The following is a 2548-nucleotide window of genomic DNA, read 5'->3' as shown; positions in this document are numbered from 1 at the left end:
GAGTTCCCGCAGGGCGAGCGCGCGAGACTGCCCCCTGCTGTCCGCCTCCCGCCGCGCTCCTGGAGGCCTGACGTTAAAATGGAAAGCCAGGATTTCAGCGCATCCTGATTGTAGCCTAAGTGCATTGATCCCATTTCCTATTCTGGCATCTTCTTTCCGAGCGTGTAGGGACGATTATGTGTTGACTTATTCTTGTTTTAGTCCGAACGCCCAGTCCGGCGCTGGGTGCTGTGGAGAGTTGCTGTAAGATCAAGACTCTTCAAAGGGCTCCCAGTCATTGCAAAGCAGTGGTTTCCAAAGTGTGGTCCCCAGACAAGCAGTATCAGCATCTCCAGGGAATTTGTTAGAAATGTACATTCTCGGCGCCATCCCAGGCCTGCAGAAACATGGAGGCGCCGAGGCAAGGGGGAGGAGGAATTGCAGCCATCTGTCCTGTATTCAGTCGTCCAGGTGAGGATGATGCCACTCAAGGTTGAGAACCACTGTTGCAAAGGAAACTAAGGCGCTTAACCCACAAAGCAATAAGATGGGGAGAGCGCAATCTAAGGGAAGTTCCGAAGGCCTCAACACTTTGGAAAAGTGAGAGGGAAAGGTTGGAACAATGAAAGTCAAGTGGAGCGCGCTAGCGGCCCAACGGACCGAGGCCGAGGAGGACCTGTAGAGGTGGCGGCGGCCAGGGGCAGGAGGATGGTGCAGAAGGAAAACCAGGCGGCGCTGAAGGAGCGGGAGAGCGAGCTCAACTGCAGTCCTGCCGCTGCCAGTTCCGCGGGAGCAACGTTGAAACCGCCGGCAACACCGGCTTCCGGAGCGGACAATCCCACCCCGCGCTGGTAGCAGCGAGGGCCGGGAGGCAGGAGGGGCTGGGAGATTCTTGTGTGGCTTGGTGGAAGGATTTTATGGAAGATCTTCGGTTATGGAACAGAGAAAAGAACTTTTAGAAGGCTCCAGAAATGGAATTAAATTCATACTTGTATGCCCCCAAAGACAACTACAAACAATGTTTTGGCAAGAAATGTATGCAGCGAAGGAAGCTGATTCCAATATGGCTTGGCGTGGCACCGTTACTGGTCCTGTCTATTTAAAATAAAGATCTCACCCTACCTAGCCCAGGCCTGAATTGACGTGGAGAGCCATCACAGATTAGCCATACTAGGTGTGTTCTTGCGTTGTTAGTTACATAAAGTTCATAAATTAGGTAGTACCTCACAGAACTTCTTTGTAAATTAGAACATATGCTGCTTTTCTTTAGGGACTGAAGTGAATGGAAACTCTTATACTTGGAATTAAGTGGTATACACATGTAGCTAATGAAATATTTGGTTACAGAGACCTGACAAAGAAGTGAAGGCAGAGAAGTTTTCTTAAATTATGAAGCAATAAAACTTATGACTCTATATAACTTAAGTGTGTCTTCATAATTATTTTCTGCTGGTGCTGGTAATGAAACAATGTGATGAATAATCAAAATATAATTGAATGACTACCTTGAGATGCCACTGAGTTATTAAAGGTTATATCCTGTGGTATGGAATAGGAGTTTTAAAATTTGTTTAGGAAAAAGTTTGTAACATTTTAAAAGCTTAAAATTTGTAACAAATGTTTTTCCTGTGGTTTTAAAGACAAGGATTTTAAAGCCATCACTTAACCTGGTTCTGAAGAAAGCATTTTTTCTTCCTGACAATAAAATAGTCACACACAGATTTACTTACTTAGGAATTACAGTTGTTCTGAGAAGGAAAGATGAAGACAAAGAAGATGAAGACGACGACGACGAAGAAGACAAAGAAGAAGACGAAGAAGATGAAGAAGAAGACTTTTATCTCTCTCATGTTATAGGAAATAGAAATGCTTTGCGTTCACTAAAAATTGACACTTCTCTGAGAAAAGGCAATTAAAGGAATTGGATGCTTTATTGGCTTAAACATGTTTCTCAAAAAGGATAAGGAACTAATTTGAAAGTGAAAAAAAAAGTCTTATTCTCTGTTGGTTCAAATAAATTAAATGTGTGAAAACTAAAAAAAAAAATTAAAAATAAAAATAAAGTCAAGTATAAGATTATATAAATTTTTGTTTTTTCTCAGTATTATCTAAATATGACATTTAGAAGTAATTATCAAGAGAATAACATGATATGGTTAAAAAAGCTGAGCCTGTACTGGTAATCCAAACAAAGGAAATTAAAATAATTAGAAGCCATCTTTATTCATCAGACTGACAAATAGTAAAAAGGGTAATACCTACTGCTGATACATAGAGTCTAAAAGTTCCCCCACATCTTTTTGAGTGTTAACTGGTATAACCTGTAGCAATTCTGCTTATGTAGGGCCCTAGCAAATCCCATTTTTAGGAATTTATCCTGCAAAAAAAACTGAACCAGTGGACAAAGATGTATATACAAGACATCTTGCTGAAGTGTTGTCGATCAAGGATGTTTATAGTAGGATTAAAAAAAAGAAGAAAAAACACAAACAACTAAGTGTTTAACAATAAGGATTTCTTAAAGAAATTGTTACATCCATGCAGTCATTGAAAATAATGCTGTAAATGC

The 2548-nt window shown here is 41.1% G+C and overlaps 1 pseudogene; it reads left to right on the top strand.

Annotated features, from left to right (window-relative positions):
• The first annotated feature begins 202 nt into the window (after positions 1 to 202).
• Positions 203 to 1373, top strand: LOC119516717 (annotated as a pseudogene).
• The last annotated feature ends 1175 nt before the right edge of the window (positions 1374 to 2548 follow it).

The sequence above is a fragment of the Choloepus didactylus genome, chromosome 20 (assembly GCF_015220235.1).
Source record: "Choloepus didactylus isolate mChoDid1 chromosome 20, mChoDid1.pri, whole genome shotgun sequence".
NCBI lineage: Eukaryota > Metazoa > Chordata > Mammalia > Pilosa > Megalonychidae > Choloepus > Choloepus didactylus.
The sequence above is the reverse complement of the archived record's forward strand: the minus strand, read 5'-3'. Positions and strand labels throughout refer to the sequence as shown.